The following is a 22,226-nucleotide window of genomic DNA, read 5'->3' on the forward strand; positions in this document are numbered from 1 at the left end:
TGGGCAGCTCAAAAACGATCCACGTTTTATGAAATCATATGTATGATCTAATAACTTCTTCACTATAAGAGCTTGCCAAACCCAATGTTAGGTTTGTGTTTATGTTTTTAAACCCGCAACAATATATTGCATTTAAAAATCCCTAATAGTACCATGGATTTAACTTGATCTGCCAAACCTAGTAGAGAATGGGATGAGCTAAATCGGCATCCATGCAAAAAGGGCGTCGGGAAAAAAGGGCGCGTGGTGTAAACGATAACTGGTAATAGCGTTTATAAAAAAATATTGTGTTGTATTTCGTTTACAATAATGTTTTACAAATCATAATGTGTATGAAATCGCAAATTGTGAAAACGATAATCTTCCATTTTAAAAGTGAAACTTATAATTACGGGGGGTTTTTAAACCATAATATACGTATAATCACTATAATTGTATAATATTGTGTATAACCTTCATTTATCGTTTCTTCATGTGATAAAATCTGAAACTATTGTTTATAATGATGAAAAAAATATATAAGTATGTTCGTAATAACTGTTATAAAACATTAGTAAATATTACTAACATTTTACTACAACTAAACCTAACCCTAATCTCACACAGAACCCTCCCTCTACCTATCCCGAACCCTTAGACCCCCTTGGTGGTGCCTAACCCTAAGACCTCCCTGGTGGTGCCTATCTCTAAGACCAACCTGGTGGTGCCTAACCCTAAGACCCCCCTGGTGGTGCCTAACCCTAAGACCCCCCCTGGTAGTGTCTAACCCTAAGACCCCCCTGGTGGTGCTAACCCTAAATCTTCCCTGGTGGTGGCTAACCCTAAGACCCCCCCCCAGGGTGGTGCCCAACCCTAAGACCCCCCTGGTGGTGCCTAACCCTAAGACCTCCCTGGTGGTGCCTAACTCTAAGACCTCCCTGGTGGTGCCTAACCCTAAGACCCCCTGGTGGTGCCTAACCCTAAGACCTCCCTGGTGTTGACTAACCCTACATCCCCCCTGGTGGTGCCTAACCCTAAACCCCCGTAGTGGGGCCTAACCCTAAATCCCCCCTGGTGGTGCCTAACCCTAAAACCCCCCTTAGTGATAGCTTTATTGTGTGAATAATAATGTATTACAAACAGTAAGGGATAAAATTTGAAATAACGTTTTAGTTAAATGCGATAGATATGTTTAGTATTTTTGTAAACATTGTTCGTCACGGGCGCATTTTGTAAACTTAAATCATCAAAAGCGCAGTTTGAAAACGTTAATAATCTCCGGCCGCTGTTTGAAAACGTTAGTTATCTCCGGGCACCCTTTTTTCCTGTTCGGTGCTCATCAAACGATATTTATTATGGTAGTGAATGGCGGCGCCCTTTTTGTCCACTTGCCTCATGCGTCCAAATTTCCTGCTTCCGCTAAATCGGCAGTTTTGCAAGATTTTTGTCGAACAGCCGATCAGTGTATGAGAATCTTACAAATCCCTTTCACAAAACTAGCACATTTGAATAGACAAAACTATCACAAATATAAGTAAAATGAAGTGAAGCAATCAATAAATCACGTCTTTTAATCACTGTTATTAATGAATCCAATAATTTCACTTCTATGTGCAATTAAATGTTTTTACGCAAATTCCTTGTTCTTCTCACCTAACCTGACTTAATGGTAGAGATGGCCCAAACCTCTGATTTTAGGTTCGCGAACCTACCGCAAAAGTTTGGTTCGTGTGAACTTTCGCGAACCGCAATAGACTTCAATGGGGAGGCGAACTTTCAAAACTAGAAAAATTTATGCTGGCCACAAAAGTGATGGAAAAGATGTTTCAAGGGGTCTAACACCTGAAGGTGGGCATGGCGGAGTGGAATACACGCCAAAAGGCCCCGGGAAAAATCCAGATTGGACACAAAGCAGCATTTTAAAGAGGAGCTGTTAGGTATAAGTTCTTAGAGAAAAAAAACACATATATCAGTAGCTAAATATTGGCTGTACTTTACAGAATTTTTATATAGTATTTGCAGAGAATGATGCTCCTGACAGCTCATGGCAGGTTCCATGTTTGTCTGTCTCCTATGAAGCCAATTGTGTCGTCATGTCCTCCCTGCTTCCTGATGATTGGACTCACAAAAAAGATCCTAATGGACAACACTACTGTGCAGTGAATATTAATTAGCCATGTGGCTAGGAACAATAGCGGACTCATGCAGTATACTCTGCCCTGTGATTTTTCAGTGCTGTGAGCTGGACTGCATTACAAGCTGCTGTAACATGAGCCTGTAACTTCTCACTAGCAGCCGAGGGGAGGACCCAAGGTGGGGATAAGTAGCCCCAGAATGCTTTGCAGTATGTTATGCGGCCTCTCGTCCTTTTAAGAGCTTGGGAATAACAGCCTTGCTGTTCAGCACACATCAAAAGTAAGAGAGATTTTTAAGTTCAGTATTGCCTTTTTGGCTTCCTTCTATACTCTTTAACACAGGAGAATAGAGGTTTAAATTAGCTTTTTGCAGCCTGACAGTTACTCTTTAAAGAGACTCTGTAACAAATTGTTTATCTTTATTTCTTCTATGCTATAAGTTCCTATGCCTTTTCTAATGTGGTCTGGCTTACTGCAGCTTTTCCTAATTGCACAGTAGCTGTGTTATCTCTGTTATATGATCTAATCTTCTCTCTATAGTCGGCACAGTCAGGCTGAGGCAGTCAGACTGGAATGTGCAGGGCTGCTTGTGATTAGCTAGAAGCTGTACACACCCCCTGCAGGCTCTGTGTGACTAACACACTCTGCTTAGCTGAGCCTATTAGAAGCTGGTTAGTTTGTTTGTAAACACTGCCTAAAACTGGCAATTACAAGCCAGGTTTGCAGCAGAGAATGGCAGAAACAGCACAGAGGGGACCAGGAGCACATAATGAATAGAATGGTATGCTTTTTATTGTAAGAATTTCAGAGTACAGATTCTCTTTAAGGGCAGAAATCACATTAAATGCTAAATTGCAGGCCTAAAGTGCTTTAAAACATCTTGCATGTGTATACATCAATCAGGGAGTGTAATTAGTGTACTGCTTCACACTGACACACCAAACTCACTGTGTAATGCGCCGCAAACAGCTGTTTGTGTAGTGACGGCCGACGGCCGTGCTTGACTGGTGCGCACCATGGCTAGATTGCTCTTCCTCACTCAGTGATGTCAGGTAATGCCTGACTGCCTTATCAACTTTCAATGGTTTTTTCTCTACCATTGTTAAAGCTTACATCTATTTTTTTTTAAATAAATACTTGTTCTGCTTGCTGTTCAGTACCTGCAACAAGAATCTTTTATGGAGGGCAAGTCTGCCATTGTGAGTGACCACGGGTAATGGCCGGGGAATCCTGGTTCTACTCCGGTCCGGAGTGGGAGCCTAAGAAACGGCTACCACCACCACACATGCAAGGAAGGCAGCAGGCATGCTGTGGGCAAAGGAGCAGGAAAGGCTACCACCACACGTCCATGGAAGGCAGCAGGCACGCTGTGGGCAAAGGAGCAGGAACAGCCACACATCCAAGGAAGGCAGCAGGCATGGCATGCACGTCCCAAGGTAGTCACCTAAAGGAGGACTTTCGAGGCCCTGCTGTATATGTCACTGATAGACTGTACTACCTGTAATGAGAATCTGTTATGGAGGGCAAGTCTGCCATCCATTCAAGTGAAAGGTATGCACTGACTGCCAGGTATAATACAATGTGCAGTCAAAGATGCAGTGAAAGGTATGCAGTGACTGCAAACAGCTGTTTGTGTAGTGACGGCCATGCTGGACACACAGACAGGTACCGGACAGGCACAGTGACACTGTGTGCACTCACGTAGGTAGGTGGGTGCACTGAAGTGAACAGCAGGTAGGTATATGCAGTGATGGGTATTACAATGTGCACCTGTCACACACAGACAGGTAGCGGACAGGAACAGTGACACTGCGTGTGCTCAGCTCACGTAGGTGGGTGGGTGCACTGTGAACAACAGGTTGGTAGATATATGCAGTAATGGGTATTACAATGTGCACCTGTCACACACACAGGTAGTCACTGAATGTGCTGGGCCTGGCAGTGGCACACACACAGTATGAATTATCAAGGCTGTCTGTGCAACACAAGTGTCAGTGGGACACACAGAAAGAAAAATAGATCACAAGAACAAGATTAGCTCTCAAAAGAGCTGTTGTGGGGTGCTATTTTAGCAATAAGAATCAGCAAGGAGCAAGCTAACAAGCCTACAAGAGCCTAACTAATCTATCCCTATAAGAGTCAGCAGCAGCTGTCCCTTCTCTATTTACTGCAGGCACACAAGTGAGTAAAATGGTCGGCGATGCCTGCCTTTTATAAGGGGGTGAGTGGCTCCAGGAGGGAGTGTAACCTGATTGGCTACATGTGTCTGCTGACTGTGATGTAGAGGGCCAAAGTTGACCCTAATGGTGCATTATGGGGATGAACCGAACTTCCGGAAAAGTTCGCGTTCGCTGGCGAATGCGAACCACCGAAGTTCGCCGGGAACCGTTTGGGCCATCTCTACTTAATGGTAGAAATTGGATGCTAATCTCGTACGGATCTCGTTAAAGAGGATCTCTATCCTAATATTAAAAATTTCTGCTGCAGTGCTGTTGAGAAAAGTTATATTTACCAGCGGTTTGTTGTCCCACTAAGCCATCCCAAAGACCCCGCGTCACTCCACTTCCGGCTCCTGGCCCCGCCTCCCGTTTCCCCTGAGGAAAAATGCCTGGCTATTTACTGCAGTAAGGGGGGAGGCATTATATTTTTGGAATGTGGTAAAAAAAATAAAAAAAAAATTCTTTCCAATGCAAACATTTTTTTTAAAACGCAAAAAAAAAATCATTACTTTAATATCAACGTTTTTAAAAGCAAAAAAGTAGTTAACTTATTACAAAATTGTGGTGGCATTTTCGCTGAAAGGTAGAATCTTACATTACCGTATTTTCACAAAAATTAATGCAAAAAGAATATCGGCATTTTCGCTCAACACTGATCTTTGAATAGCACGGCCCGTTTTGCTTACACACAATTTATAACTCCTCCGTCATCTTCCCTTTTTTTTCCTTGACATGCCGAAGGTGTTACATCTGGGACGGCTTCCAAGTTGATATTTTAAGAATGCCGGGAAGTGCAGTTTGCCGTTGTAATCAGGCTGTGCACTCTGTCGCCGTCAGTAGCAAAATGTTGTCTTACCACATGCTGAACAGTACATACATCGAGATGATAACATACATCCTTTTTCCTTGATGTAACCGCGGGATATTTTCCCATATTCTTTTGTGAAACGCGGCTTCTCCTCACAATATTATGCTTTCAACTCTCGTTAAGACGGGGTGAATACAAATGTTAAATCGGCAGCGCATTAACAGTACCCTGGTTGTGTTGTCTGTCTCCTCTCCCGTGCATAGATTGCTTTGCCTCTCAACCCTCTCAGAGTCGTAAAAATAAAATAAAAATAAAATAAAAAAAGTTGAAAATCTTTTTACATCAGTCTCAAAGCTCCCTTATAGCCCGAGGTCCCGTGACAGTCTTGCATTCTAGCAAATAGAGATGAAATGTTCAGTCTACCAAAAAGACCCAAAGGCTAGGCAGTGATGTACAGTATGTCCTTGGATCAAGACAATTATCATCATATGTATGCGTTTCTGAACATCAGTGGCAGTAAGAACTGCAGCCGGCTAGAGAAATGAATGTTTGCTTAATTTTTAAGCGCGATGAGACAAACTTTCACCATTCCCCAGACCGCTCCAGCGGAGATGGGGAAAGGGACACCTTCTCACAAAGTGTAAAGCATATTTATTTATTTATGTAGCTCCAGAGGGGTTTCTGGAGTATGTAGACCAATTTGCTCTGGTTTCCACCAAAAGCAAGTGAGCATGGCGATTTTCCTGTTCTGTTACTATGCCTCCCACGAATCTGGCTAGTCGTGCACTTCTGCGCATACTCGGAGCTGCCAGAGAGGATGTTGAGGGAGCCCACACATTTCATGTGTTCCCCCTAAGCGACATCTCAGGTTTACTTTAAAGAAGACCTGTATTATTCAGGATACTTACTTTTACATTCATTATTCTGGTCTCAACATCAGAAAGGCCTCTTATAACTTTATATTGCTGTACAGTATATAGGTATGTAACCCCACCTCTCCAGTGAAGTCATAGCCTAGGCTATGATGTTACACAGTCTTCTGACCCAGAGGACTCTGGGAGTTCAACTAACTTTTCTGCTCAATGCACATGGGGGGGGGGGGGGGGAGAGGGGACATCACACAGTGATTAACCTTGCCAGCAGTAAAGATGCTCAGCACCATTTAATTTGAAGTGTACCGGAGGCGAATATCAAGTTGAGAAACACATACATACCTAAAAAAGTGAAGCATCTGGATCCTATAGAGACTTTACACACCGTCCTCTGGGCCCCTGTTGCCAAGCACGGACCCCCAAAAGAAATCTGACAAGCACCACGCTCCTCTTACAGTGGACCCAAACCAAAATTTTTTTAAATTCAAAATATTTCATTGCACCACTTTGACACATATAAAGATAAATAAACACTCCTTCAAGCCTATGAGCATTTCAGTGCATGCTTTTCACCCTTCTCTTTTCATAACTAGGGTTATACAGGTGGCAGCCATTAGCAATTCCTCCTTTGCCGGAAGCCACCTACTCCACCAGTTTGCCGGATTCTGTCCCGGCAATATGAAAGGAAGGGAGGGGTTCCTCCAATAAATGTAAAATATTTTATATTTGTCATCATGCAGCTGAAAAAAGGCTGCTATTTATTTTTATAATTTAGAAAATAGATTTTATTTCTGAAATCTTATATTTTTAATTTGGGTCCACTTTAAGAAACAATCGCAACCGTACTGTGCCTACGTGAGTATGAGAAATGTTGCCTAAGTCACTTATAATTTAATATTGTAAAAAATAAGAAATTTTATTCATTAAGTTATAATCAGTAAAATTTTTAATTATGCCAGAAATAGCTTAATATTATTATTTATATAGTGTTGATATCTTCTGCAACATATATATCTTCCGATATAGTCTTGTCACCAACTGTCCCTCAGAGAAGCTCCCAACCCAATCCCTACTGTAGTCATGTGTCCATCGTAGTCTAGGGCCAATTTGGAGGAAGCCAATTAATTATCTGTGTGCTTTTAGGGTGTGGGAGGAAACTGGAGTGCCCAAAGGAAACCCACACAGACACGGGGAGAACATACAAAATCCTTGCATGTAGTGCCCTTGCTGGAATTCGAACCTAGCACTGCAAGGCGAGAGTGCTATCCACTATGCCACCGTGCTGTCCATAATCATGTGGATCCAGTTCTGAGGTGCTCTGAGCACCGATCTGTACCGGCGGAGGTGAACCCACTGCCGCTGCACTCATTTCTGGAGGGGAGAGCCAGGAGCGCTGAAGGGGGGCCCTAGATAAGGGAGGGGGGTTGTCAGGTTGCCCTCCCCTGTGTGCCCAGTGCTCCCCCTCCTGCGCTGCACCCCACTCCTGCCCCTTAAAAGGACCCTCCTCAAGCTTCTCAACCCCCCCACGGGCCCCCCTGCATGGGGGGGGGATGTAGTAGGACTGTTTTGCAACACATGCAGGCAATTCACTGCAAACTGAAGAGTGAAAATTGCCAAAGTTCAGATGCATCATTATTTGTATGCAGGCATGCGGCTGCCACACCCTTTATCATCCATCATTTCAGACTGTATTGGTGTCTTCAGAGATAAAAGAAGACACCAATACTTTATGCAGAAAGAAACTTGTTTGCATACAGTTCCAGAAACCCACGCTGCTATAGCAACTAAAAGTCCATTGTGTTTATGGAGATAAGATATCAATAGAGATGAAATGATCCGTCGATGCTCTTCTGGCTGCAAGACTGAGAGTTAACCCTTCTCTGGGAGTAGCCAGCGAGACCAGTTTAGAAACCTTGAGATTGATGCACTAAAAGCCGGTTAATCTGCAGTGTGCAGACAGGTCTACCTGTACTTACTCCATTTGAGTACTATGAAGTAGTGCTGCTCGGATACCACTTTTCACTATCTGGAACTAATTCGGATCCGGATACCCCTCTATCCGATCCGGGTCGGATATCTGTAACAAATATTTTTCAACCCAAATCTAAGTCGGATATCCGACCCCAATATCCGGCCGGATTCGAATATCCGGATTGCAAACCGGAAATAGTCTTTTAAACACCATTTAACCATTTTAATTGCTAAAAGCAGACGACGACCACCTCTCTCTCTCTCATTTGGGTTAGAATTTGTAGGATGTCAAAAGCCAGCTAACATACATTGGCCAGGAATCGAATCCAGATCACCTGCTCAGAAGGCAGCTGTGCTCACCATTATACCACCAAAGCCTGCCTAGCATGAAGCCGGTACTATTGTGATATACCCAAGAGAAAAATGACTTCAGAAAGATCATGTGCCTCCCTGGATGATGCTGGTGTAACACACACAGCAAAGGACAGCAATTTGAAGTCTGGAAGATTCCAGGGTAAGGGTGGGAAGGATGAAAAGCTAGGTGGCCATGCAACCATTCCTGCTAACCTAAAGCTTACTTGTGTCTTACAACACATTGGCATAAGACTTTACCAAATCCAATGCTCCAATATGGGGAAGCTTCTCTGTTTGCTGATTTTTTTTTGTTTTCCTTAAGTGTGGTGTCACAGTTCACTCATCTCTTCAACTACAAGAAAGGCCCAGGAGTAGTCTTGGCTACTGTAATATCTATGTTACGGCAGGGCCCTTATTATACTTTCTCGTATAGGGCTATGGAAACCATTTTGCCCATGCTTTAAAGTGAGGTGCAAAAATGAAACGGTTTCCATAGCCCTGTAAAAGAAAATATAATAAGGGCCCTGCCGTAACATAGATATTACGGTAGCAAAGACTACTCCTGGGCCTTTCTTGTAGTTGAAGAGATGAGTGAACTGTGACACCACACTTAAAAAACAAAACAAAAAAAACAAAACAAAACACAGCATGCTAGGCCAGCTTCATGCTAGGCTTCATGCGAGGCAGACTTTGGTGGTATAGTGGTGAGCACAGCTGCCTTCTGAGCAGTTGACCTGGGTTCGATTCCTGGCCAATGTATGTAAGCTGGCTTTTGACATCCTACAAATTCTAACCAGGGAGAGGGAGAGAGAGGGGGGTGGTGTTTTTTTTGCCACTGAACTAGTAGTAATCGGATTTGGATATCTGGGAAATCTGCGGATATCCAGATCAGAGGTGAAACTATCCACAGATAGTTTTCCGGATTTAAAAGAAAATCCGAAATCCGAATTAGAGTCGGATAGCTGAAAAAATTGCAGATATCCGGAATCCTGTTGAGCAGCACTGCTATGAAGGCATTAGATGTAAAGGGGTCAGTATCACAGTCGAGAAACTGGACTTTCTCTCCTGCCTAAAAGATGTCAAGTTGGTGGCCTCCATATCTGTCTAAAGCTACGTACAAATGGGTCGGCACCGCCAACAAGGCTGGATTTATACTTCTTGTGCCCCTAGCCTAGGCCAAGTATATTTTGGACCCTCCCATTCCATATGCAGCTCCCTACTCCATGTGTATTATCCATGTATGCAGCTCTCTTCTTTTATGAACAACTCCCTTGAACATCAGTTTCCCTTTTTCATTTGTTGGTCTCCATTTTCACCCGTCTCTTTCATACATAGCAACCAGTCTTTCATGTCCAGGTGCCCCACTGGGCTGCAGCCGCTCAAGGCCCAGGCCTTTGCGGCATTTCCATATTTCCATATTCGCATCCATCCCTGACCGCCAAAATTAATGTATAGCATTATAGACAGTGCTGCTGCCTTATCTCTTATGAATAACAAGCTATAAGTTACTTTTGGCGGTACTGACCCATTTGTTTTCTTTGCAGTTGTAACCCAAGAGACCTGGGGTTGTGGTCTATGCATTCCATCTCTTTTTGCATTGATGCTCCCCACCACTTTTTTTAATCATAAAGCTACACACACACATGATCATTGTGAGCCGCCAGGAATCGAATAACAATCCCTTGGGCGACCGTTCGGAGCCTGATGCTGTACAAATGCATTGCTAGCCTTCAGGCTTTCACATTTACTATGTCCGAAGACATGATGACAAAAGTTGTTAAGTGATACCTTTACTTGACTAAGGCCTCGTTCACATCTGCTGCATTGAAAAACGTGTGAAAGCGCGTGGTAAAAAATGCATGCACTTGTGCGCGCCTTAGTGTGCGTTTCTGTGCGTTGCACTGCGCTTCTTTAACCACTTCAGGATTCGGCGTACGCTTAACTACGCCCCTGAATCCTGAAGTGGATTCCATGGAAACGGCCGCTCGTTCGAGCGGCCGTTCCATGTCAGTTCACGGAGGGTGTCTCCGTGAACACCCTGCGAGCCGCCGATCGTGGCTCGCAGGGTAAATGTAAACACACGGGGAAGATCTTCCCCGGTGTTTACATGTATACGGCGCTGCTGCGCAGCAGCGCCGTAGCGGAGATCGGCGATCCCCGGCCTCTGATTGGCCGGGGATCGCCGGCACCTGATAGGCTGAAGCCTGTCCTATCCGGCGCAGGACGGAATTCCGTCCTGCGCCGCTCACAGGGGGAGGGAGAGGGAGGGAAGGGGAAGGAGGCCAGGAAGCGCTGTGGAGGGGGGCTTTGAAGAGCCCCCCGCAAGCGCAAACAGCCGGCGGCGATCAGACCCCCCCAGCAGGACATCCCCCTAGTGGGGAAAAAAGGGGGGTAGTCTGATCGCCCTGGCTGCTAGCTGATCGGTGCTGCGGGCTGGAGAGCCCACGCAGCACCGATCAGGCAACCCCCCCTGGTACAGAAGTGGTTAAAACACGTTTTGCTTGTTGTACCAGCAGCAGTTGTCAATAAAACTTTGTTTTGTATGTAAATGTATTTTTTTCTCCAATTAGGGGTAAAAAAACGCATGCGCTTCTATGCGCTTGTACGCGCTTCTATGCACTAAAAAAGCGCACCCATTCACTTGCAATGATGTGCACTTTCCAGCTCAACGGACAGAAATGCATGCAACCCTACGTTTCTGTAACGCTGCTCAGCGCAGCGCATAGATGTGAACCAGCTACATTTAGTTACATGGGAAAGTAAATACCTTGCTGATCACACAGGGCAGTGCGCTGTAAAAAGCGCACAGAAACGGCCCTGATGTGAACGAGGCCTAAACTATACAAGATTCCTCTGCAAGTTTTTGAAACTTTGTTTCTTCTTCAGGCATAGTCCAGTTCTGTACCATGCCTGAAGGTTTGGACCCAGTTCTATACCATGTCTGAAGAAGAAACAAAGTTTTCAAAGCTTGGAAAGAAATCTTGTACAGTTTATCATTAAAGGTATCACCTTAAAAAACTTTTGTTGTTATGTCGGATTCTCACCATGACTAATCCCGGACCACCCGCAACAGACAATAGCTGTACAAATCGCTAGCAATACATTAAAAAACGCTTCAAGATCGCCAAAAATTGCTCCCAAAAATGCTGCAAAAATCACTACAAAAGCAGTTAAGCAGTTTTTGATTGTGATTCACATTTTTGTACAATTCTAGTGGGCCCTCCCCCCCCCCCCTCCACACACACACACACACACACACACACACACACACACACACACACACACACACACACACACACACACACACACACACACACTCCACTCTTATGCTCTCAAACATAACCGAATATAACACACACACACAAACACTATTCCCTCATATTTACACACACTCATTACTTCTTGTCAGGTTCAAGAATACCACATTCCTGGGTCCAATGAAACTACAGAGCAAATTGCCGCCTGCAAATTGCAATCCCTGAAATTGGAACAGGGAAGGCCATGCGACAGAATGGTGTATATATGTATATATATATATATATATATATATATATATATATATATATATATATATATATACATATATACACACACACACACACACACACACACTACTTTCTCACTTGCACTTTTTCTGATACACGCACACACACACACACCCACACACTCCCCCACCATAAAATATGAGCGCTGCACCTTAAAATGCACATAAACTCCTTCTAGTCTTGGCATCACAGCACAACCACCTATCATATCCTTTATTAATGGCATCCATTTCGTCGGTGTGATTTGGTTGGCCTGCTGGAGGAGGGATTTTCCAGAAACCTGCACATTTTTAGTTTCATGAGATATACTGCGCCCATTAAAAAGAATGGAAGAGCATGCTATTAATTAAGGCCGGGTGTGCGGCACACAGCTTATCGCAATGTCCTCACATAGATATATATCTGCATTAGTTAAGAGATGAGATTGTCTTCTGTCCTTGAGACATTGATCAGACAACCTCAGAGCTGCCCATTTTTCATGATTTAAAAATACAGATAGTTGTGAGCAGGAGAGACGTCATATCAGAGGGGAGAGAGGTCTTCAGTGTTGTTGTTGTTGTGGGCGGTGAATTGTACAGACTGGGACATTGCAAGTGGCTTCATTTATCAAAGGGGACAGAGTTTGTGATCCCACTGGCCTTTCTGACTCCACCAACCCCACTGATGCACATGGGAAACAATGTGTTGTAACACTTGCATTTTTCATCCACTAAACGCCCAGTCACTGACATTATTTTATAAATATATGTAAAGTAAAAGTATTATGGATAAATGCATTACTTGTGTAATAACTGTGCTAAGACCACATTTACCATATACTTAAAGGATACACAAGGTGACATGTGACATGATCAGATAGACACGTGTATGTACAGTGCCAAGCACACAAATAACTATACTGAGTTCTTTTTTCTTTTTTTTTTTACTCTGCCTGAAAGAGTTAAACACTTTCCTGGAAGAAAATGGCTTCTTAGAGCAGGAAAGAGATAAAAAGAGTTCATTGATTTTAGCTCTGGCACACTTCAAAGAATGTGTCATTGAGCAGAGACAATGAAACAGTTAAAACTTAAAAGTAGATTTCAGTATTTTTTGAGATATCTAAAAAAAAAAAGTCATTTTTAGGTAGAGGAGGATAGATAGAATTGTTTATCTCATCAGTTTTTTTTCACCTCGTGTTTCCTTTAATTTGGAAAAATGCACAACATTTGCATTATGTGTGTACAATGGCAGCCGATCAGTTTTGCTCTGGCATTGTTAAGGATCCATCCTGTCGGATCCTTAATGATTTGTAACTTTAACAAAAGGACTATATAAACTAATGCAATCTCAAAAAGGCAAAAAAAGTCTCTGAAAAAACCTTATTGACACATATAAACAACCTCAAAAAACATAGTTCTTCAATACCACAGTGGTAGGTCTTGAAAATACATAAAAGAGGTTTGAATCAACAAACAGTTGTAGCTTTGCGGGTATAAAACTTCAAGGCAACGACACATGTTCGTTTCGGGCTTTTATATAACATTGTATGTGCCCTTCATCAGGCCGTGATACCCATTTCTATAAATAAGAACAATATATAACAACACATTAAAATCACAAAATACAATTCATTAAACACGACAAAAAGAATTGTCGCAAAAAAGGAGACCACCACCAAGTAAGGTTTATGGCATGGACACCAGGTTCAATCCAAGAACCTACATGCCTGAAAAACCTAAATAACTTATACACCTAAGAGACGAAGTATGTGGTATATACACAAAGATTAAATCAGATGTTGTAATACCATAGGGATGTGTCAGGATGAAGATAGAATAAGTAAAAAGGAGAGCCAAGACAGACAGACAGGTGGGGCTGCCAGTAGCAACCGCTGCTCTGGCTAGCACCTCTAAGGCAGAATACAGAAGAAGGCACTGCCTCTACCATTAGGACTAATGCAATCCAGACAGATGGAGCAGCCAGTAGCACCCGCAGCTCTGGCCTACACTCCCAGACAGACAGAACGATTCCCTGTCAACCGCCGCTGGCGACAAGGCAATCGAGACACAGAAGGAAGCACTGCCACTACCATTAGGGCTAATGCAATCCAGACAGATGAACAGAAGGGGCTACCAGTAGCAACTGCTGCTCTGGTTAGCACCCCCAGACAGACAGAACGATTTCCTGTCAACCGACGCTGGCAACAGGACAATCGCAACAGAAAGACAGTACAGGTAAAACAGATAATACAATCCGACTGCACTAGAGGGAATGCCTAGTACAGTCCCAAGAATTACTCTAAGATAATCTTTAACAAACAGGCAAGGCGGACACTCTAGGAGTGTTTAGCAGTAACAAACCATTAAGATGACCAGCAAAGGATTCTGGGAGAACATGGTATTTATACTGCCAGCCTTCAAAGGAGGCAGCTAGGCAATTTGCATAACAAATGTATGCAAATTCCTCAGCAGCAGAGCAGGTGTGAAACTTGCAAAGCAAAGACAGGTCTCTTTTTCCAGAGACCTGCAGCCCTCAGACTTAAGGAATGGTCAAACAGCTGTCTGTCTGTGCAGAGAGCTGAGCGGATCATTACACATATAAAGTTTATATCTGGTACATTGTAGTGGATAGAGCAGACTCACATTTATATCTGTATTAGCACTTCCTTCTTTCTCATCATGCTGAAGCCTTGCTAAATTATACCCTCAGCATTGTACCCTCCCCTCCAGCCTGATTCCCTCCCCTGCTCTCTGCCTGCCTGGATTCAATTACTTTTCTTTTCACATTGTGTAACAGAGAGGAGAGACAGGAGAACTGCTGCAGTCTGTCTTATCCGATCTGTTTGCTACAATTCTTATTTCAGATGTCTGCCTGCCTGCCTGGATTAGATCACATGGACATGTGGGCGGATTTATGACAAATCCCCCAGCATCCTTTGGTGCTATCATGGTTTGAAAGGAAAAATAAATCACCCTGGCCCAATTTCACACTTGGGGCTGGGATTTCAAGACCATATGTGGAATACGGACCCTGGGGGTGAGAAAACCACACTTGATTATGTGTGATTTTATATATCTTTGGGCTTGGCAACTTATTAGGTTTATAGCAAACTGTAATGTATACATTAGGTACCCTTTGAATGGCAATAACTTACATAAATATAGGGATACTTTTACATAACACATCCCCAAATTTTCCATCAAGCTTTCAAAAGTTTGCTTCTTTTCTGTACTCCTCCGAGAATCGGTTAAGCCAATAAAGAAACAGCATCTCTTTTTGGCTGAACATTCTTGGCATAGTCTTAGCAAACCGCCTTTAGATCAATGGGAAAAAGTAACAGCACATAGAATATCTTAATTCCCTTTCACTGCATGTTCGAGGATTACATGTCACCGCATAATAATGCATCAAGTTTTTACAAAATCTGAAAGAATTATCTTCGGCGGGGAAATTACAGCCGTCACGATGCGGGGCCCCGGCGCTCGCGCGCTGCCTACTTATTAATGCCCTCGTTTCCGCGATAGATTGAAGGATGTGATAAAACACAGCTGTGTGGACTTTGTGTTTCTCCGACGTTCAATCTGGCGTCACTCGGAATTGTACCGGATGGAAGGAGCCCAGAAAGACTCGCTCACATCAATTTTTTAAGGGTCTTTCTATTTAATAACGTCTTTCAACTCGGTTTTAAATAACCAGTTTTCAAATATAGAAGCAGCCTTCAGATTTCCTGGAAAGGCCCTGACAGATTAATTATTTCATATTATTAAGGGAAAGCCAGTAGCGAGCTCCTAAGAGTGACTGTATTTTATACATAATGACAGAACTTAAATTACACCTTTCTCCAGAAACCCAACTTTTCAGATGACAGAAGACCGAATATAGAGATGTGCTACTAAAATTCTGTGTAGGAGAGATGAAAGCCTGTTACACACACACAATTTTGATTGGTCAAGGGCCAATGATTGCCCAATTTTACCACCACCAGGGTCAACAGATATTGAATACTATGATCAGATTGGGTAAGCATGCTACCATACTACATGGAGGTGGTAAAATTGGGCAGTGATTGATCAGTCAAGATTGAAGGTGTGTGCCAGGCTTTAAGCGGACCTGAACTCAGAACTTCCTCTCTGCTCTTAAAGATAAGCAACAGCCAGGGCCGGGTTTACCATAAGGCACTGTAGGCACGAGTCTACAGGCGCCTGATGATGGAAAAGCTTAGCTTTCTTAGCTCCTCCCTCCCATCTTCCCTATGCAGAGTCCTGTTGAGAGTGTAAATGACAGGTTACTCACTCTTCTCTTGTCATTTCACTGACAAGATCTCCCTTCAGGGAGTCAGGACCACCTCTAGCTACTTAATATTGAGGGTACTTCTGGCTACCTGATTCTAAAGGGCACCTGTAGCTACCTATGACCGGCAAGGGAAGTAAGGGAGAAGTGACAGCCGGGGTTATGATTTTTGAATTGAAACTTCTTATTGCCGTTGAAAAAAAATTGTTTGCCCTTACTATACTGTGGGCACAGCAAAAACCACTCATTGTGCTCTATGCAGCGTCCTTTTTAAAGAGGAACTGTAACCAAAGATTGAACTTCACCCCAATCAGTAGCTGATACCCCCTTTTCCCCTGAGAAATCTTGACCTTTTCTCAAATAGATCATTAGGAGGGTCTGTGTGGCTGATATAGTGGTAAAACCCCTCCCACAGTGTGATGTCAGGACCTAAGTCCTGAAATCGTACGGTGGGAGCCATGTTGCTTTATGGGAAATAAAAATGTCTGTTTCCAACTGCCAAGCGACCAGTATTTCCCTCTGTGAGTATGCATATCTATTAAAAAAAACTTAGCCTATCACATTGTTAGAGGGTGTGGTTATAGATAATGGCAGTTGGTGCTGTCCGTTTTTTTTTTTTTTTTTATGCCTGTCAGTAGTAAAGATGATGACTTGCAGGCTCATTGTGAATCAAACAACATGAACAAATTTTATGGCAAATATCAATCATTTCTTGATCTCTCTTCTATTTTTTTAACTTCTCATTTTGCAACGTACTGATATATTTTTTTTCCTTTTCGCGAAAGTTCCTCTTTAACTGCTTGCTGTATGCGCCTTTTTATCTGCTCAGGTCAGAGACCAAAGCATAGGAGATGTCTGCAGCACTTTTTAAACACAACTAGAGATGCTGGCATACAGCTCACCGGCGAATCTCTATGGGTAGTTGGCCTCACACTACTTCCGGGTCGCAATGTCCCGGAGGAGTAATATGCATGCCAGTGTCTGCACGCGTCCTTTAGTACGCATGCCGTGGCCCGGCGGTGCGCATCCCTGATTGCAATGATGCGCACCGCTGGGCCAGGGCATGCGTACTAAAGGATGCGTGCAGACAGGGGCGTGCGTACTACTCTGGGACATTGAGACCTGGAAGTAGTACAGAGCCCGCTATTCGTGGCGAGCAGCTGATTGGCACATCTCTAAACACAACACGTGTGATTCTAGGCACTTAGATTTCATGCATGCCACACTAAAAGCTGTGCAGCCTCACTTGTGTGACCAGACATACATTTTCAGGATGCAAAGCAAACATAAGCTCACCCAATCTGACTTAAATTTCAATTAAGCCACCCGCTCCACTCAGCACTATTTATAATTGGATATAATTGGGGAAAATAAAATCATGCAGTTAAATGGTCGCAGGTAGGAAGGGGTGAATCCGGGAATGCATGGAATCTGATGGGAATGGGCGCGGAGGCGCAGACAGGAGGTGCCTGCTGCTGCAAGTCTTCTCAGGTCGTGGCCGTTTTCAAGAGGAGATGAACCTTTACTGCCGCAATATTGCCAGGTTTTTGTGATCCAATAAAAATAGCCTTACTTGTAATTATGCAAATGAGACAATTATATATTCATAGCTTCCGCTCTTATCACAAGTGACACCATTTTAAATGCAAATGTTCTTTTACGGTTTCGGCTCGGATTCTGGGGGCAGCTGACATGATTTCTCTTACTCTGGAATCTGACAGATTTCAGAAGATCTCCTGTTTGCAGGGTGAACTGAGGAACCTTCAGGGAAAGAGGGCTTATTCACTGCAGTGTGAACTGCAATACGGGCTGCAGTGAGTCACAGAAAGCAGGACTGCAGCTTCTATAGGGGCAAATTAGGCAATCAGGGCCAAGGCAGAGGTCGGGGAGACACCAGCCTCTGGGTGCACAGCCCTGATAGCACGCCCATACCTAACCCGGCACCCCACCCCAATCTAATACAGGGGGTGCATTTAGCTATCTATCTTAGGGAGGAGGACTGCTTAATACTGGGGAACCTCTGGCTATCTATCCTGGGGAGGGGGCTGCCTAATACTGGGGGCACATCTGGCTATCTATCCTGGGGAGGGGGCTGCATAATACTGGGGGAATTTATGGCTATCTATCCTGGGGAGGGGGCTGCCTAATACTGGGGGCACATCTGACTATCTATCCTGGGGAGGGGGCTACCTAATACTGGGGGCACATCTGACTATCTATCCTGGGGAGGGGGCTGCATAATACTGGGGGAATTTATGGCTATCTATTCTGGGGAGGGGGCTGCCTAATACTGGGGGCACCTCTGGCTGTCTATCCTGGGGAGGGGGCTGCCTAATACTGGGGGCACCTCTGGCTGTCTATCCTGGGGAGGGGGCTGCCTAATACTGGGGGCACCTCTGGTTGTCTATCCTGGGGAGGGGGATGCCTAATACTGGGGGTACCTCTGGCTATCTATCCTGGATAGGAGGCTGCATAATACTGGGGGCACCTCTGGCTGTCTATCCTGGGGAGGGGGCTGCATAATACTGGGGAACCTCTGGCTATCTATCCTGGGGAGGGGGCTGCCTAATACTGGGGGCTCCTCTGGCTGTCTATCCTGGATAGGGGGCTGCATAATACTGGGGGCACCTCTGGCTGTCTATCCTGGGGAGGGGACTGCATGATACTGGGGAACCTCTGGCTATCTATCCCGGGGAGGGGGCTCCCTAATACTGGGGGCACCTCTGGCTGTCTATCCTGGGGAGGGGGCTGCATAATACTGGCACTTACCTGAAACTTCTATCGCCCCTCTTTAGCTGCCATGCCCCGCGCCGTCCTCCTAAGATCATCCGTTTCCCGCCGCCGTTTCCATCCAACTATTCATCTTACTAGATGAATAGTGCGCGCTCCCACTCTTGTCTCCGGGAGCTTACTGCGCAGGCACAGTACAATGTTTTCTCATACTGCACTTGCGCAGTAAGCTCCCGGAGACGCGAGCGGGAGCGAGCACACATGCGGCCACGGCCGCGCAGCTGCAGTCTAAATAGAGGCATATTTAGACCGGGACCGGCGGCAGGGAACGAATGATCGTAGGAGTATGGCACGGGACATGGCAACTCCAGGGGGTCAATAGAAGCCCCAGGTAAGTGTCAGTTCTGTTTTTTTTTTTTTTTTTCAATTTCCGCAAACAGGGATGGATCTAGACCAAGTTGCGCCTGGGGCAAGGTCAGGTTTTGGCGCCTAAAGGTCAGGTTTTGGCGCCTATATGACAGGTTTGGCACCTAAAGGTCAGGTTTTGGCACCTAAAGGTCAGGTTTTGGCGCCTATATGTCAGGTTTTGGCACCTAAACTGCCATTCCCCATCCAAATTTTGCCGCCTTTTTAAGAATTCAACAAACTGCGCCTGGGGCAAGAGACCCGTCTGCCCCCCCCCCCCTAGATCCGTCCTTGTCCGCAAACCCCCTTTAAGGCTTGGTATGGTAGATGTAGCCAATTAGAGGAGAGGAGTTTTCTATAATTTTTTTCATGTCAGCATGGTGGAGTAGTGGTTAGCACTCTTACTTTGCAGTGCTGCAGTTACTGGGTTAAATCTAAGCTTAGACACAATCTGCATGGGTTTTGTATGTTCTCCCCTTGTTTTGTGGGTTTCCTTTAGGCCCTGTTCACACTGCACATGTTTCTGTCCGGACTTCGTCAACGCGTGCAGGAGGCCGACACACACGACATCAGAAAGTGCATATTCTGCACTGTCTGATGTTCACACTGCATGCGTCCCGTACTAGTGCGGTCCGAGAACCCATGCTGCACGCATTTTTTCCCCGAAACGTGCGACTGACCCATTCACTTCTGTGATTGGGATCAGCCACGCAATGCATACAAACGCAACTCACGGCCGTCTGCGTTTGCTGATGTAAATAGGGCCTCAGGGACTCTGGTTTCCTCCCCCACTACAAAAACTAAACCGATAAGTTAATTGGTTCCCCAACAAATTGATCTTAGACTATGATGGACAAATCACTTTGGTAGGTAATATATTGTGAGCTTCTCTGAGGACAGTCAGTGACATGAATATGTACTCTGTAAAGTGCTGTAGTGGATGGTATTGCTATATAAATAGAAAATAATTATAGGGTAGGGATTAGATTGTGAGCTCCTCAAATGGCAGTTAGTGACATAACTATGTACTCTATAAAGTGCTGTAGAAGATGAGATGTCAGTGCTAAATAAATACATAATAATAATATGGAAGGACATTAGACTATGACTAGGGTAGGGATAATCTATTGGGAGCTGATCTGAGGACAGCCAGTGACATGACTATGTACTCTGTAAAGTGTTGTACAAGATGTCACTGATATTTAAATACATTGTAATAGTATGGTAAAACATTGGACTATAACTATGGTAGGGATTACATAATGAGCTCCTCCGAGGACAGTCAGTGACATGACTATTAACTACCATATGCAAAGTGCTGTGGTAGACCGTAGTGCTATATAAATACAGAATAATAATATGGTAGGGATTAGATACTGAGGATCTCAAAGGGCAGTTATTGACATGACTATGTACTCTATAAAGGGCTGCAGAAGAAGTCCGTGCTATATAAATACATAATAATAACATGGTACTCAAATTAGACTATGACTATGGTAGGGATTAAACTGTGAGCTCCTCTGGGGTCAGTTAGGCCCAGTGCACACCAAAACCGCTAGCAGATCCTCAAAACGCTAGAGGTTTTTGGAGCAGATTTCAGAGCGATTCTAGGCATGTTTAGAGACATTTTCTAAACATGCCTAGCGTTTTTTGGAGAGTTTTTGTGTAGCAGATTACAAATATTGTTACAATAAAAGCTGCTTCTGTAACAAAAACGCCTGAAAACCTCTCTGATCTAGCGTTTTTCAGAGCGGTTTGAGCTTATCCTATGCTTTACATTGAGGCCGAAACTCTTCTGCAAACCACAAACGTGCAGCAGGAGGCATGTTTACGGTTTGCTAAAAACCTCAAACCGCTGGTGTGCACCATCCCATTGAAGTACATTAGCCAAGCGTTTTCACAGGCGGATGCGGTTGGCGGATCGCTGCTAAAACCGCTCGGTGTGCACTGGGCCTTAGTGTCACAACTACAGACTCTATAAAAAGCTGTGGAAGATGTCAGTGCTATATAAAATATATAAATAAAAACTTGTTCTTATCTACGCCTATTGCATTTTAGCTGAAATGGCAAAAAAAGACCTATTATGATTGTAGCAAGTTTGTAATGAAAATACAATTTATTTTTTAGCAGATCCTGAGTTAAAAATAAATAAATTAAACATAAAAGCAATCCCCCCCCCCTACTTGGGAAACTGTTTGAAATCTGCATGACTATTTTTTTACCCTGTTTATGGTACATTGAAATGTACAAACCCGTTCAATAAACAGTGTGAAACGATGAAATAAATAAATAAAATCTCTGAGTATGATTGCCTGAAATTCCCGTCCCAGCAGCAGGTATTTTACGCGTTTGAAACGGAGCCTTGAGAACCCGCTGTCATTTGATCGGGGCCGAGTTATTATTAGTATCACCTACAGGTTGCAGTTTTCCTTGATTTCTGTTGTGAGTCCTGAATCAGGAATAACCATGCATGCATCGACTCTCTATTATTCCCTCCCTCCTGCTATTTGGAGCAGGCAGCCAGTTAATAAGCTGCACCTGGCCTGCTGTAATCACTGAGGTCATGTGACCCGCACTACCTGGGGTGCAGGACAGAGCTTCTGATTGGAAATAGAGGTGCAGCTGTGAGTGGTGGGTGTGGAGCAAGGGGTCGGGGGAAGCCATGTGGAGGAGAGTGTTCTGTGTGCGCTGCTGGAAGAAGCTCTGTGTTGTGAATGTAGTTATTAGCAGAGTTACCAAGAGTGTTCCTAACAGTCTGGTGAATGTCATCTTCAGGGCCGGCCTCAGGTTTCACAGCGCCCTGAGCGAAACCTGATTTTTGTGCCCCCTTTCATCCTCTTAGCGCATGTGTGCACACCTACACATACACACGCACACACACAGGCCCATATGCAATTCCTTTTCTCCTGAGATATCTCCTAGGACAATGACTCCAAAGA

The 22,226-nt window shown here is 44.3% G+C and overlaps 1 protein-coding gene and 1 non-coding gene across 7 annotated transcripts in view; both read left to right on the plus strand.

The window, feature by feature from the left end:
- The window catches only part of LRP1B (LDL receptor related protein 1B), a 2,031,260-nt gene that overhangs the window by 874,542 nt on the left and 1,134,492 nt on the right, over window positions 1–22,226 (plus strand). The window lies entirely within an intron of this gene.
- On the plus strand, window positions 9,026–9,097 carry TRNAR-UCU (transfer RNA arginine (anticodon UCU)). The gene has a single exon. It is a non-coding gene; the product is annotated as a tRNA-Arg (tRNA).

Source organism: Hyperolius riggenbachi, chromosome 7, assembly GCF_040937935.1.
Source record: "Hyperolius riggenbachi isolate aHypRig1 chromosome 7, aHypRig1.pri, whole genome shotgun sequence".
NCBI lineage: Eukaryota > Metazoa > Chordata > Amphibia > Anura > Hyperoliidae > Hyperolius > Hyperolius riggenbachi.